Below are 16,765 nucleotides of genomic sequence, written 5' to 3'. Positions count from 1 at the left end.
GAGCAGGAGAAGCCAGGAAAACACCTCCACAAGGACAAAATGACCTCACAGTGATTCTGCAGCAGAGAAAGAAAAGGCTCTCAGTTCTTCCTCATGTGCACACCCCCCACCAAGAAGCTTTTTATTATCCTGATCTGACTTGATGCTGATTTACCACAGAAACATCAGTAAGGATCTGGTGCACCCAGTTAGCAATAAATTGCATTTTCAGTTGGCTGACAGTTCATATTTCATTGAAACCCTGTACAGCTGAGGAACATCCACATTTTAAAGCAGAACATAGGATTTTAAAATGGACTTTACAGATTTTATCCCCATCATTTTCAAAATGGCCCAATCTAACTTAAAAGTTTCTAGTACTGTAAATTTCAGCAAAAGTTACAGTACTAGTTATCACTTGCTGCTCATCAGGGTAAGAATCTAAGAATTGGGGTTTGTCCTCATTTTCTTGATTTTCATCCTTAAACAATGCTGGTCTTTTTTAACAAAAACAATTTTCAGAATAACTTTGAATATATAAGCGTGTGATAATTAGTTTTGAGGATTTAGTCTACAGAGCAGATAAGATAAATAATATTTTTCTTAGCTGAGACCTCTTTTTATTCTGCATGTGTATTAAGATGTGACAGGTCTTGATAGCCAAGTGGAAAAATGTCTTTAGAGTTAACAAGAAAAAAAAAGAGTGAAAAGGGAAAATAACTTTGTGTGTTTCTGTGAATGGAATTTAAGCTGGTATGGGAAAGGATTCTATGGTACTTGTGATGTTTTCTTTGGCTGCCATCACAGAAAATATTTCAGTGGTGAAACCAAAGGTTAAATGCAACCGGCAGGAAGTTATAAAGGTGAATTGCATAAGATGTTTCTGAATAACAGGAGTTTACAGCTCCAGCTATTGCTTCTGTTCAGACTGCTTTGAAGCACTGTACATTAGTAGGGGTATATAAAATGCAAATTTTAGGGCTTAGGGTGCTAAGTTTTTCAGGATTAAATTTAATTAATATAATAAATGTTATATGGCACACAACATAATTATAAATACAACATACAATATAATTATAATACACTCTACAATTGTAATTATAATTATTATAATATAAAAGATAGCATTTCATCAGTTAGAACAGTGGAGTATTACATGCTGCTTTTTCTTTGGCTAGATCTTTTGTGCTCCTGCTGTTGAGACAGTTTGGGAAGAAACTAAGGAAACTTGTATATGGCTATTACACTTGTTTGGAACAGCAGAATGACACAGCAAAGTGAATTTATTGACACTATTCTACCTGTGCACTTTCCATAGTGAACACACAGCAGTGCTGCTGCTGCTTCTTCTTCTGTCTTTCTGCCCAAACCATTCCAGAGTTTGCCTGCCACTAATTTAACTACTCAGTTTTTGAAATGTGAGCATTGCTTTGAAAATAGCCAGAATTGTTGCTTTTATAAATGTAATAAATGTAAAAAATGTAGTAATGTGAGTACAAATGGGAGGCTTTTCTTCCAACATGACCATAGGCAGAGTACCCAGTGAGCTGAGAGTTTTGGTATTTAATGTGCATCCTTGTTAAGGTTTTCCAAGCTGGGTGTATTCCATGTAGCTCTGTCCAGCACGTGTGATATTTCTGGGGGATGACCAAGGTGATGAGCAGTGGAAGGATGAAAAGCCACATCTCTGAGCCTGTGACAGGTGTATTAAGCTTGCATGACAAGGTAATTTTAAAAATAAATGAGATCCAGGAGTCACAGTGGTTAAAAGGAATGCCTTTTGATGGTATGAAATGCAAAATTGCATATGGTGAGCTGTGTGACAGCTCTTCAACACCTTAAAGGAGTAAGGGAATATTTTCTTACTGAAACTGGTAGAGGGAGTTCTATCAAGCAGATTCAGTTTATTTCCTGGCCATCTGTAAATAAAAATAAATAAATAAATACATTATCACCACGTACTAGCTGATATGTACTATAAAAGGCAAGGAAGTAGTTTTGACTCCCTAAAAATTTTTGACGTTTGGCTTTACTCTGACCATCATAGACAGCATTTCTCTGTTGTATTTAACACCTTTTGCATGCTAAGATTTTGCAGCTCTTCCAGGAAAAGGGTGAGAGAATCCTTCTTGGCATGACGGATCACACTGAAATTATACTGAGATTAATGAAGTGCAACCATGCAGATATCACATTTCCTATGTGTTGTATGTGATGTGATGTATTTTATTTCAAGTACAAGAACCGCTGGGTTTTCTACTTTGCCCTGGGTCTAACAGGGACTTGGCAAATATTGCCCATCATTTTATAATGAAGAAGAACAGGAAAACAAAACCAAAAAAAACCCACAAAAAAGCAATTGTAAATAGCTATATCAAAACCTGGCAGGACATGGTTGTCTCACAAATGTTGGTTAAAGTGCATCATAACTTTAAATATCCTTTGATATATAAATTGCTCTGTAGATATAGATATATAAATTTCACATGGGCTGAATGAAACTGAGATCCTTGTTAGATCCAGTGAGGACACTGGCATAGCTACAGTGGCAAAAATTTCAATCAGCCAGCTCAGATTCCAGAGAGGACCTTTTATTTAGAAATGACATTCTGTACAGAATCATGTTTAGAATACCATGTTTGTCTCCTGATAGGATTATTTCCTATTATGTTATATAAAGGTAAAAAAGAAATGTTCTTCCCCCAGAGAATGAGGGGTCACTACCCAGGCTCCCCAGGGAATGGTCACAGCCCCAAGGCTCCAGAGCTCCAGGAGCCTTTGGACAATGCTCTCAGAGATGTACAGGGAGGGATTTTGGGTGTCTGTGCAGGGCCAGGACATGGATCAATTATCCCTGTGGGTCCCTTCCAGCTCAGGACATTCTGTGACTTTGTGGTTCCAGATGAACTGCAGAAAGAATGCCCACAGCACCAGGCATTTTGCAATAAAGTATGGCACATACAATGAAATAATTCTCAAGACTAAGTCATTGGGCATTTTTTTTCCCTACTAATTTTCATGTTCTGCATATGAAAATCATTGGGATGAATTTGCCCAGCTTTGTTCAGAACTGGATTTGTCAACAGCTACTAACTAGGAGAGCTGGTTAATAAGTATTTGCCACAAAGCACTTTGCTTACGTAGCAAACTGTGGCAAATGAAAATATAGTTTGACTAACCAAACAAAACTGGTATTTATCACATCATGTATTTGACATACAAATAATATCTTAAATGGTTTTATTGTCTATTATAATTATAAGGAGTTCTTTCTGTGTTTTATTCCATTATTAACTGACAACTGCCTTTTAGTTTTATATAAAATAATAGCTCATTTTACCATGTGAAGCTGTGAAAATGCACATTATTTTCATTTAGCTCTGGAGCTTTGTCAGGGAGAATAGCTTTCAAGCTGTTCATTAAATGGATGATGCTTATTACTACTTCTAATTTGGACTGCTGCAACATGGGGAATTAGTTTTAAGCAGCACCTAGCAACCTAATGTTTAGAACCACTCTCAAAACTCCTCTTACATTAGCAGGAAGGGTACTTTCTACAACTGTTAACCATGGAACAGTGGTAATTATATTGCTGCATTTCAGTTCATCCATCATCTGGACATTCTGCAAATGAGTCTCTTTGAACCCATGTGTAACACCACCAGCTCTAGGTTTGGGGTTTGTTTGTCGTTTGTTGTTTGTATTTTTGGCGTTTGCTCAATTTGCTAAGTTGATCCAACACATTGCAAAATCCAAACTGAACTTTTCAGCTCAGGATATATCATTTTTGTACTTAGATATTTACCTTGCTTTTTTGAAGCCAGGCTGTTACAAAGCAGCTCTCCAACAGAGGCTCCCAAACCTGACAACACCAGGGATAATTTCATAGGAGCCCCACTATTTCTGGGAATTAAAGTGCCTCTCTTTTTCTTAAAAGCAACATCCTCCTCATTCATAGGATGATTTGGAGAAACTGTGAGAGATTTTGCTTTTCTGGGTGTATCTTCTGTAAGATATTCTGCCAAAAAGATGCACAGGACTGGAGCTTGTTTTGAGGACTTGTAGTAGATAAAGGATGATTGAGAATGATTCTGAAGTTCAAAGCCTATGGTTTAAAATGTTGGGAGGCAGCTGCATAAAAACTTTGGTGTCTGATAAGAAGAAATCACATTTCTCATAGAGGTGCTGGCCTGTGTGGAATTACTGCTTGTGCTTTGTTTGCCTGCTATGAGTGGGCTTTTTTGCAGTGAAAAAAAACCAAAAGGTAAGGAATTGACACCCATGCAGGTCTGGGGCCTGAACCACCCCAAGGATAATATAAAATAATTCAAGAATGAGCCAGAGAATTCAGGGACAGGACAGGAAAAATCTGTGAAAACAGACCTCAAATGAAATTATAGAAATTAGGTATAAAAAGTCTACATGGGACTGCAGGAAACAGAAGCCAAGCTAAAAGCAATTTTAAAAGAAATTGAAGAACGAAGACCAGGAATTTGAACCTGGTGAGCAAAACAAGACATGTCCAGTCCTTGACTGGAATTCAGCATTCCTCTCCAGGTGTAATATTTTCTGATGTTGCTGCCTGAGGCTGTCTGACATGCAATTTATAAAACAGCTAGGAGTTCTATCTTACTACCATAGTAAATTCAAATCTAGGTGACAGCTAAGAGTCACCTAGTTGTTGTATTTGTGCCCTTTATTTAAATTTTGCCAGTTTAAGTTGTTCTTTTAGGGTTCTTATATGTTATTTTTCTATACTATATCTAGTCCTGTTGACACTGATACAGTTTTTTGCAGTGAAACTCACCTTCAATTCAGATGAATTGAATTAGGATTTTGCATCTCCCAGCTATGGATTTCATAATTATCTGGTAATTCCAGATGCATAAACAAAAGCAGAAATTTGGAGTATTTTGGTGGGAGGGTGGGGGGAACAAGCCAGTCTGCTTTACCAAATTTAGATTGTAATTTTTTGGTGTCTGTAAGGAAAATATTTAAGAATAGCATTGCTCATTCTATTTTTAAGACATTTTGCTGTCAGGCCTTGAAATTATTCCAAATTTGTCCAAGATCTTTCCTCACCTCTGAAGCTCTGTTAAATCTTACCAGGTGCCCAGAAACATGTACCTGTATGTCCTTTTTTTTCCCCCCCTTGATTTGTAAAAGAAATTTCAATGTGCAAAACAAGTGAAAATACAGCATCACTGGGACAGCTGAGCAGGGAACTGGCCTTGCCATCCTGCAGCCAAAGTTAAAGACTCAGTGATGGAAAGCAAACCCCTAGAGGTCACTATAATCATAAATATTCACAGAGGGTTTTAGATCTGAGTAATGTCAGGGTTAAAATAAGCCATCCTCAGAAAGGAGCTTACAGTCAGATCTCTGTCCTGTCCTGAAGCGACCCCTCCAAAGCCATGGAGGTCACTGGTGGTGGTTTGCAGCTCAATCCATCACTCTACGTCAGGGCACAGCATCAAATTGTCAAAATTTACCAGAGCAGAGCTGGAGCTCTGGGGATTTGTCCTTGCAGGGGAAGGCAGGCTGGCTGTGGAGAAGGAAAACAGAAAATAAGTGAAGAAGAAGCTGTACTCGTCACAGTGTTTGGACAAGATGGCAAAGTTTTCTAAGCATAATTGGCCAGCAATCCATATTAAATGGGTGAAGGTTTTATATTAGTGGCAGCTGCAGAGCAAACACTGACTCAAAAGAGGCTTTCTCATACATTAAATGTGAACAGATCACTTGGAAGCTCATTCTGAAAAATGGAGCAAAAACTCCTAAGGCTTGTAACAAATGCTACAGGAAGGGTAAAATAAATGTTAGATGGCCTGTACAAAACAGAATAAATACATTTCATAGTATAAACTGAATTGTTCAGCATCACATTTTAATTATAAAGATTCCACACTACATGTGGTTGAAAAGCAGTTTATGATGCTGTGCTCTAATCTTGAATATGCTGATGGAAACAAAACCCTGTTGATACCTGTATTCAGTGATTGCATTCAAACCCAGATTAATTCACTACCCCAACCAATTCACTATGACATGAAACAGAAGGAACTTTGCAAATGGCAGCAGTTTATTTGGAGTTCTGGCTCATACCTGGTTCTCTAAGGAGCCACAACCTAATTGTATTTGTCCCCAGGGGTATGTGCTATAATTTGACAGCCAAGAGAAGAATGTGGCATGAAGGTGCTGGGATGTCACTGTTTTCATGTCTGTGGTCTGCAGACCATGTAAAATTCATATAGACACCTTTCCAGTATATTGAAGCATTTAAAGGGTGTGTCCCTTATCAACAAATCATAAAGCTGAGGTTTTTTTTCCTGGTGATGACAAGTGATGAATACACAGAGAGGTCTTGATTCAATTGGCTGAGCAAAACTCTCCCATGTCGTTTCAGACACTGGAGAATTTGCAGTCCTGTCAGATATGATACCCCAAGAAAGCAAGGATTTCTGGATTTGCATGTGAATGCCATGTGAGAAATCCCAGGGTATCCCAAATGTTACTGGATGCATGTGTTTGGACAACTGAATCAGATTTTCGCTGTTCATACATTCCCTTAACACTGATGCTCACTGGCAGCACATGAAATAATTAATTTTTTTCCCTCGTGTTGGTATGGACATATCTCATTACCTCATTACAGTAGTTCTTTGTGTTAACTTCATTAAGTTTTCAACACGGCTTCTGAAAACAATGAAAATTCCAAAACAAATTGTATAAGATCTTAGATAACAATGGCTTCAAAAGAGAGCATTAATCAAGACCTAGCCCCTGGTGCCTGAATAACATTCAAAAGGAAACAACAGTGTTTGTTTTGCTTTTTTTTTCCTAGTTTCAGACTGTCCTAACTGAACTTAAGCCTGAGGCAAAATGAGCTGAAAGGAAAAGAAAGTCGAAACTGAGTTCTAAAACAAAAGGAAAAAAAAAAAAAAAAAAAAAAAAAAAAAAAAGGAAGAAGGAAAGAAAGAAGAATATATATGCAATACAATATCTCAGTCAAAAAAAGCAAGAAAGCCCATACTACATACTACATCCCATCCCAGCTTTACAATGCTACAATGACATGGAATTCTGTAGGATTGATCCAACTGAGCACAGAACTGGTCCAGTGCATGGTTCTGGAAAAGCCACTGAATTTACTTCAGAGGTATTTTTTAAATATAAAATTTTAAAATAGCCTAATGTCTGGTTTTGGAAATATATTGCTGGCAGTATAAATGAAAGGAAACTTTTGTGTTTTGAAACCCTCTGTCCTCTTTCCCATTTTTTTAGGATTGAAATAAGTAATATCCTTGTTACGACATGACATTTGTTTCAAAAGCAACTCAATATGATTTTATAAGAGAAGCTCAACACATTAACCAAGGGAATAAATAGCTAGAAAGAAGGCAACAAGACTGATTAGACTGAAATATTACTTAGTGGGGGTAGAGGGGCCTTTCTATACACAGACATTCATGCAGAGAAACAGTGATTATTGTCAATCCTCTGGCTGGGTTGCCTGGTGAAATGGAATGAAAGACATTGATTAAAATCTTTAATTCTTCACTCAAAATTTGAGTTATCAAAGAGCAAAAAGAATATTTTTTAATATCTGCCTGTAAACAGCTATTGTATGTTACTAGCTAGTAAACTCCAACGTGCTTTCTGAGAATCATTATGTACAAAATAAATATACATAATAATATTATAACAACGTTATGTATTTCAAAATATATATAATTTTTTCACCGACACTTTTAAATCATGTACAGAGCTTCCCTCAATCCAAAAAACTTTTTTTTTCCCTGAAAGCTAGCATTATCTTGACTGTTGTTTTTCTTAAAAATTATTACTGTATATAACAATTTTTATATATATATATATATATATATATATATATATATATAATTGCCCTGTTCAAGTAGGAGAGGATATAGAGTAAAGTATGCAAATAAAATGGTACCAAAACCTGATTCCAATGAGCTACTAACTTCAGTTTGCACAAAGATCTACTTGGCAGAGGTAGAAGTCATCCTGCTTTTGATATGTCAACACAAGAAACTGTGTGCCAGGCAGCAGAATCTGTATTCCTATTATTTAGGTCCTGGCTTTTCCCAGGTGATTTCCTCTTTGCATGAAGCCCCTCTTTTTTGCAGGTTTCTGCTTCCAACAATATTTAAATTTAGACAGACAAGTCTAAGTCTACTTAGACCATAATTTATCTCAGTATCTCCTAATTTATTTTATTACAAAGAACTTATCTTTTTTTCCTTCATTTTTCTTTTTCATGGAATAAAGAAAATAATTTTTCTTGACTGTCTTAAGAAGTTTTATATGATTTAAGAAATAATTGTTCTTGGCATTTATTGGGTACCAAAGGTAAATTATCATATTCAGATATTATCATAATCAGATATGATCAGATTGCACAGGTATGGTGAAGAAGCAGGCAGGCAAATTTCTCTGTCATATTTATTCATGGACAACTCACAGACTCACAGCTGAGACCCACTCCAGTTGTATTCCCCTCTAGTACCAGAATGCACTTTTTTCCCCTTTTATTTTCTTTTATTTTTATCACACAGTTGCACAAACACAATTTTTTCACGTGCATGACTCCTGCAGAAATCCCTTCCTTGCACGCACATCTCCCAGGTGTTTTCCCTTCATTATCCCGCAGGGAGTTTTGCCCTTGAGAGAAGGGAATTGAGAGGAAGCTGGTAACTGGAAATGAGTTTTCTGCTCACCCCTGTGAAGGTCAGGGACAAGCACAGCGCCTGGGAGAGCTGATTCCCAGGGAGGACACCGGGTGACATTGCATTCCCACAGCCCCTGGAGCTGGCTCGGATCTCAGGGAATCACTGGGAATACTGCAGTCATCTCCCCTGTGCCTTGGGACGCTGCTCCAAGCCTCCCTTGGTGGCTGGTGCAGGTTCATTTTGCCAGAACAGGGTTTTGTTGATTCACACAGCGTGATCCGGGCAGCATGTGACAGTGGAGAAGTGCCAGGAGGGTTTCAGGGGCACCTGCTGCTCCTGCCACTTCTCCTGAGCCTGTGGCCTCAGCTGTGGCAGGGAGACAGCTGAGTGCCTTCTGCTCTGCTCGTCTCTCTGCCTTCATCCCAGCTTGCTCTTAATCAAATAACATAAAACCCATGGAGTCCTCATCAGGGAGAATCTGCATTCATTGTGGCTGTCCTGTAATTTCTGGTAGTACTGCTCTAGCATCAGTATTTCATTAGCCAGATTGAATACGCTGATATTTTTTTTATATATATTTGTCTGTATCTACACCGTGGAAGACTGGCAAATCTGACAAGAGCATCAGCAATCCAAACCACTCTCCTCCCTCATCTCAGCACTGATGGTTCTGCTTAGGCAGAAACAGCAGAATTTCGGGAATTCTCTACTGACAATTTGTCATGTCCCTTCACTGCAGCCACAGACACTATTTGGAGAGAAAAAAGAAGAAATCAAGACAGAAAAATTTGCTGATTACTCTTGAACAGAGATGTGTTTGCATTGTCAGTTTGCATAAACCTCTTTCCACTCCTTTTGAGAGGACAGATGGGGCTCTCCCTTGAGCACAAGTGGAACAATTGGTTCAAATAACATTTATTTAGTAGTAAAACTATAGAGGCCCTGATGCTGCAAGAATATGAGGCAGAACAAAATTTGTGAGGTATTATATGCCATTAGACCAGCTAGTTAGTACATTTAGAAAAAGTCAACAAACTTGTGAGCACACAAGGCTTTCCTCAGGTTTGAAACTGTAGTTTTGACTTGAGTTCTTTCCTGTGTCCATGAATTGTCCTTAAGTCACACTGGAATTTTAGAATATTTGTATGTCCCCTACCTGTTCTGTTTAACTATCATTCCATGACTGGTTATGAAGGGTTTCCTCTCTGAAACACCCACTATACTTTGTTATATAGTCAAAATAAAGCCCAGAAACAACATTATACCATAATTGAGGGTGCTTAGGCCAGGTTTTAGTTTGGGATTTTTGTTCTTTGCTTTATTGGGAGGGTTTTGTTGGTTGGTTTTTGGTTTTTGTGGGTTTGAAGGGGGTGGTTCCTTTTTCTTCCTTTCCTTTCCTTTCCTTTCCTTTCCTTTCCTTTCCTTTCCTTTCCTTTCCTTTCCTTTCCTTTCCTTTCCTTTCCTTTCCTTTCCTTTCCTTTCCTTTCCTTTCCTTTCCTTTCCTTTCCTTTCCTTTCCTTTCCTTTCCTTTCCTTTCCTTTCCTTTCCTTTCCTTTCCTTTCCTTTCCTTTCCTTTCCTCTGATTTTTTCCTTGAGACTTCTACAGAGTTGGATGGTGTTATAAATGGCTTTCTCTTGGGTTCAGTGTTAACTGATTAGGTTCAGGAATAAAAATCTCATCTCTTAATTATTTAGGATATTGTGCAGATATTTAACTGGACAGAAATTTCAGGCACAAGGGAGGACTGAGTGCTCAGCTCAGTGTCTTGAGGCACCTTTAAAGAGGAACAATTTGGACGAGCAGAATTCCCTCAGCCCCTGAACTAGACTGCTGGATGCTGCTGTGGGTTATTTTATCCCCTCTCAGTTTTCTTTTTGCTGAGGCAATCTGCCTATCTTATACCTGTTTTAAGGCAGAAGTTCTTCACACAGGCTCAAAATCCCTGAAGTGATGATTATGCTCTTACAGTGACTGCAAGCAGCTGTTGAAATAGGAGAGAGAACAGGTGAGGGTGCATGACATATAAGATTCTTGAGTTTGCTATTCCTCAGATTCCCTCAGAGCAGAAGAAATGTTACAGGCCTGCTTATTTTGGTTTTTTTTTTCCCTTTCTTGTCTTTTTTTTTTTTTTTTAATAGAAGCTGAATTGCTTGTTCTTGTTTTTCCAGTTCTTTTAGGAACTCTCCCAGAGGAAAAGCGTGGGCTGCATAAACCTCCATCTGCCCCAGCTGTGATAACCTTCCTGCAGACACACAAAAGCACAGGACAAGAGCTGGGGGTCAGGACCTCAGGGAAGGCATTTGAAATCCTGCCAATTTAGCCAGTTGTCTCCTGATCCAGAATTAAGCTGCAATCTTGGCAATCAAGGAGCTGGACAGCATGGCAGTGCAGGAAACATGGATCCAGGGAAAAAAATTATGAATATACTTTAGATTATTTGATTTACACAGGACAGCAATTATTTTTGATAACTTTATAGGGTTAGTTTTATATAGGAGCAGAAGGACTAAAAAAAAAAAGGCTTTTGAGTCCTGTAACCTAATACTTAATCCTCCAAACAATAATTCTCAAGCCCTGAAGAAAGGTAAAAACACTGAGCTCCAAAGTTTGGATCCCAGTTTCCATGAGATCTTGGGATGAGTAGGAGGGAAAAGCTGTTTCCTTCACCTGGGTAGACACCAAATATTGAAGACAGAAGACACAAGTCTCCTCTCTTCAAAATATTATTTTCTTTGGGGGAAAAAAACACAAAAAACAAAAACAAAACACAAAAAAACCCCAAACTAAACCAAACCAAAACAACAGCAAAAAACAAAAAAAACCCCAACAAACAAAAAACCCAAACAAACAAACAAACAAAAAAACCAAAAAAACAACAGAAAAAACACAACAACAACAACAACAAAAAAAACAAACAAACAAAAAAAACCCCAAAAAACCAACAGAAGAAACACAACAACAACAACAATAAAAAAAAAACCCAAAAAAAACAAAATCAAAACCAAAACCAAGAAAACCTAAACAACAAAAAAGCCAAAAAAAAACCCCACAAAAAACCAAAACAAAACAAAAAAAAAACCAAGCAAACATACAACTATAAAAATAAATCCACCAAAAAACCCAAAGAAACCAAAAAAAACCCACCCAAAGGCAAACAACTCCAACCCACTTCATATTTACTACTGAAATAATGTTTCAAAAATTCAGATAGCATCCAGATGTCTATTACTATATAGTCTGGGGAGGTAAAGTGGGGTTTAAATTACTCCTATTCAGAAGTAAAAATTTTTATGAACCTCTTTTGCTACCTCTATTTTCTTGATGCTGAAAAGGAAGCAGAGTGTGGCTGCTTCATGTAAGTCTCAAGTCCATAATTTGAGTAGGCAGGGCAGGGTTTGGAGTTTCAGTTGACAGATGCTCAAAAATCTGAGTTAAAAACTTGACAAAGACAGAAGCTTGTTAAGATTTTCAGGGTTTTCTATCTTCATATCAAGCAGGAATGACATTTTTTTCGTGTCTGTTCCCATTTTATCCAAAAATAATAGGTTAGGTTCCTCTTATTTGAGCTTTAAATTAATGCTCTGACTTCTGAATTGAGCCTTCTTCAGGCTGGCTTTCATTACAAAAGATCTGCTATTCTTTTTTAAATTCAATTCCAATCTTGAAAAGATTCCAATCAATATAATCGGTAGATCACACCAGCATCTGAAACTGTTCTCTTTCACAGAAGAAGAAAGCAGCATGATAAAAATAATAATGCCTGCTTTTATTAGCTCTATAATTTATTGAATATAATAAATTATTGCAAGGTAATTCTGTTGGGAAGAAAGGAGAAATCAGATAATGTGCTTGTAAAATTGGCACAAGAAAGAATTTATTCAAATCCTCAGTTCTGTCTGCCACCTAAATAAGTAATCACAATTTTTTACTATTCAGATATTTTAGAGCTAGAAGTGACATGTGAAAATTGAATTTTTTTTTTTTTTTAATGGAAGAACTGTAGAGTTTTTGACATAATTTAGGTGTCTGGCTATCTTCTCACTTTGTGGAAGGAAGGTGCAGTGCTTCTGAGGTAAATGAGGTTGTAACTGCAGTAGGTGAAGTTGACCCACAACAATGTGGTTCTTGGCCTGTAGTAATCATAACAGATAATAATGTTAAAGTGATAGAATCATGTATATTTACCTTTGGTGCCTGATAAATGCAAAGAACAATTATTTTTAGAACCCTATAAGATTGCTAGATACAGACAGGACAAATTAATTTTTTTATTTCGTAAAAAGGGCGGGGGGGAAGGTTTTGGTAATAATATACGGTAGGAGATTTTGAGAAAAATTATGATCTAAGTCGACTTAGGGAATTGTCTGTCTAAATCTCAATATCTCAGCAGTAAAACAGACAAATAATTGTGAATTGCATGGGGGTTTTTCCCTAATAAAAGGATCTAACTAAAGAGGTCTCATTTGTTTTGGTAGAGAAATGGGCTAAAAGGATCACTTGAATAAACAGTGTCAGTTTTGAACATATTTGAGGATGGTAATTGAAAAATATGGACTTGGAAATCCTATATCCCAAGTCCTGAACTCACTGTAGGGACTCAGGAACAGCTTAAATGGAGCTGTGAAGTGCAAATACTAAAAGACAGTGGTCATAGTACCAATATTATAAATATTCAGTTCATATCTCGTAATCAGGATTTATTTTGAGCCAGCAAAATCTGGCCCTGATTAGCTGAGCCCCTCACAAATTTTGAGGCTTTGGTCATGGTGGGAAAGGATTAAATGTGTTTTCCTGCAGGACAAAGACTGATGATGCCTCACCCAACCCAAATTCAAGAGAGAGATAAGCAAAGAGGTGAGAAGAGGAAAGTTGGAGTGATTTCAGCAGGCCTGAGGCAAAAAGGCCTGGGGGCATTTAGGTTGGCATATATTAATTAGTTTTTGAACAAAGAAGAGCCCTGGGATAGAGGCATGACAGTGTTGGAAGTCACTGTGGGTGTGACTTATGAAGACATGTCTCTATTTTCCACTTATCTTAGTGGCATTTAAACAGATGCTCCAATGTTTTCTTTAATATTGGCAATTTCCTAAAAATGCTTTGGTTCCTTTACTTTAGGAACATTTGGGGGAAAACGTAGCGAGTTCCTTTTTGACAGAAAACATTTGCCTCTGAGAAAGGAAAAAAAAAAGAAAAAAAAAAAGCAGACTTCCTCCTGACATTGAGTAAAGGACTTAAATAGCTGTTTCATGAACATTTGCTCCAGGAGTCCTGGGTTGCATTTTTTAAGGCTGCCTTGACCTTTAGAAGTCAAGTTCTTCAAAACCTGGGTTCTGAACACCTTGTTCCTAGAGGCAGCCAGTGGGAAACTTCATGGAGCAAGGAGGAGTCTGGGTGAGTAGGTGGCATGGGGACAGCTTTTTCATCAACAGGCAAAAAAACTTTTACCAAGAAAAACATTTTTCTGTTGAATTCTACATTTAGTTAGTTGGCCCAAAATCACAAAGTCATGGAATGGTTCGGGTGGGAAGGAACCTGAAATCCCATCTTATCCAAGACCTGCCACCAGACCTTGGTTTCTCCAAGCCCTGGCCTTGAACCAAGCCAGGCAAGGCTTAAAATAACCTGAACATGGTAAAGAAATAATTCCTGCTGCCATCAAAATGAGGAGTTGACAAGTTCTCAGAAAATTCCTGTTGCCTGGACCTCCTGAGTGAACTTGTTGGCACTGCAAATCCTTGAGGTATCCTGCTCAAAACTGAACTTGAGGAAAAATAACAGTCTTATCAAGCAAAAATACTTAAGGGTAAAAGTTCTAAAAACAGAAGAAATTAATGGCTGTTTGTCCAAGCACTCCTGGGAACTGCTTTTTATAAGTTGAAAAAAAAATCAGATGGCAGCAGAAAACAGTAAACAACCACAAATTCTCTCACAACAACCTGGGATTATATTCTTCCCTTTGATGATTGGAAGTGTTAAAACAGTGCTACAGATGTTGCTAAATAATGCCATTGAAAAAAGTGATAAAATTATTGTTAGTGTTACTATTATCACTCTTGCTATTGCTATTATTTTTTTAATTATTATTAATTATGCAAAGTTTAAAATCACTATACTGTGTTTTTTAATAAAGATTTCCCTAGAGTTTTCAGGAGAACAACATCGGAAAAAGATCTGCACTGGTCAAAATAGTTTAAATAAATTTGGGTATTACAGGCAAATTCTCATATTGGTTGCATAAGAGTTCAAGGAGAGCTTAATTACTAAAGATGATAATGACTGTAGAATTTTTTTATCTTCTGAGCTGTTGAGGATGAAGGAATAGGGTCCACTGACTAATGATTTATTACTGAGGTCATTAAATAACATGTGGTTTTCTTTTAGCAAGGAATAGAAGGCTGAAATAAAGAACCAAACAATTAGTAGTTAAAATTAAACTTTAAAAATTTAAGGGAAAGCTTTCCTTTGTGTACATGAAAAATATTCTGTGTTGTGGTAGCTATTAACCAGTGATTTCTGTTTCTGATATTTTTGTATTTGAATCAAAAGATGACTTTATTTTGAAGAATCATATCCTAAAGTCTTTATTTATTATTCCCCAGAAGTAAATATGCATTGAAGCATTGGCATGCTAAAAGAGTAAAAAATTGGTGGAAGAAGAAGCAGAGAGATCTGAAAACCATAAAACCCCAAAGTACTCAACAATTTATTTTCCACTTTTTCAAACACTGCTCATGTTTAATTTGTTTATATTGACACGCCCTGCTGGACTCCAACCTCCACCAACTCCCCCCCTGAATTTATGATATTTTATCATCTCAAAACTCATCAAATTTGGCACTGGGAGCTGCAGATGCAGTGCCAGGTGCTTGACACACTCAGCACAACCTTTGTATACATGAAAACCCCTTTATCTTGGAAAGGAAGGGGTGATAAGATTAAATGTCCTTCACAGAGGTCTAGGAAAGGTGTATTTCCTGAGCCCTGCTCCAGGACTTGGCCCTTTCAGGTATTCAGACTGAACTTTTCTCCTTGGCGTGCTGGATGCACAAGTTCCAGACAAAAATTGAACAAAAATATGCAATTATTGTGTTTTCTGGCGAGTTATGCAATGAACCATCAATTTCAGAGTTCACAGGAAAGGTCTGAGGACATCCTCACTAACACGCAATGACTTCAGAGACAAATTGGATTTTTTTTTTTTTGTCTCCTAAATCATAGCAGCACATGGGGTGTGCTGTATGTTCGTGCAGAATGTGAAGTTACCTTGTCAAGAGGTATTTTTTCAGAAAGTAGTTGCTGTAAGAGGAAAGGAGCAAAGCCTTGTTTTGGAGCAGAACTGTGTAATTTTTGCTTTTTCAGATGTCTGGAGCATTGTGTGACACAGCTGCTCTTGCCAAAGGAATGGGCTGTCCATTCCCTGGACCACAGGCCTGTGGGTTTGTATCTTAAAAGCAGTGGAAACTATTTCTAAACAGAATTTTACATCAGGCATGATTGTTCACATCAGTTGAACTGTTTTAATGTGTGAATGTGATGGCAGGAGATCCCCTCAAGGGTTAATTCTTATCCTAAATTTGCCAGCCACGGTATGGATTACATGTTTCATGTAAACATACAGGGGTAAATGTACCTAAACACACAAGTATGTATATATATAAACATATATTCACTGAAAGTGGGAACAGGCTGCCCAGGGGAGTGTTTGAGTCACCATTCCTGCTCCAAAAACGTGCAGATCTGGCACTTGGGGTGTAGTTTAGTGGTGGATGTGGCAGTGCTGGGTTTGTGGCTGGACTTGATGAATCCAGAGGTCTTTCCCAGCCTAAACCATACCATGGTTCTCTGGAAAGCACACAATCACACAAGTGTGCAATTAGTAGATTGTATTTTCTATTTAAATGATGCATTTTTTAAAATTAAACACACACATATATGCAAGGCCTAATGCAATTGTCTTTATTTAAATAAAACCTGGTTTATTCTAAGCAGGAAAGGAACATTTTCTACAGTGAAGATAAATAATTTTTGAGTTTCATGAGTGACAAATATTTACTAAGTGTGAATGGTAAGAGCAAGATACAATACTTTAAGC

At 37.5% G+C, this 16,765-nt stretch overlaps 1 long non-coding RNA gene across 2 annotated transcripts in view; it reads left to right on the top strand.

Annotated features, from left to right (window-relative positions):
* The window catches only part of LOC146763572 (uncharacterized), a 69,006-nt gene that overhangs the window by 40,937 nt on the left and 11,304 nt on the right, over nucleotides 1-16,765 (top strand). The window lies entirely within an intron of this gene.

The sequence above is a fragment of the Lonchura striata genome, chromosome Z (assembly GCF_050655825.1).
Source record: "Lonchura striata isolate lonStrDom1 chromosome Z, ASM5065582v1, whole genome shotgun sequence".
In the NCBI taxonomy this organism is placed as follows: Eukaryota; Metazoa; Chordata; class Aves; order Passeriformes; family Estrildidae; genus Lonchura; species Lonchura striata.
The sequence above is the reverse complement of the archived record's forward strand: the minus strand, read 5'-3'. Positions and strand labels throughout refer to the sequence as shown.